Raw genomic sequence first — 347 nt, 5'->3', positions numbered from 1 at the left:
CAAAGAATTTATGGAGCCACTTTGAAGCATCTTGGCTAAAGGAGGACACGACCGCCTGTGAAAGGCGAAAACACTTTAGAAAAAGTGTGAGGGCTATGAGATGAACCCATGATTAGACCGCCACATGATGATGAGTGGAGACACCTCAGGAGAAGGTGTGAGGGTCGTGGAAGGAGCCCATTTCAGAATGCTCCAGAGCCGATGTGATGGCTAGATATGAGTGGACAGATGGATAACCAATGAAATGGTGATAATGAGTATAGAGACAAAATGCCGAATTGACTTTCATGGATATTGCCCCCATGCTAAAGATCAATGAGCTAGAAGACATTTGCCTTGGACAATAA

Source organism: Populus euphratica, unplaced genomic scaffold, assembly GCF_000495115.2.
Source record: "Populus euphratica unplaced genomic scaffold, PopEup_1.0 scaffold31.1, whole genome shotgun sequence".
In the NCBI taxonomy this organism is placed as follows: domain Eukaryota; kingdom Viridiplantae; phylum Streptophyta; class Magnoliopsida; order Malpighiales; family Salicaceae; genus Populus; species Populus euphratica.
Note: the sequence above shows the minus strand (reverse complement) of the source record.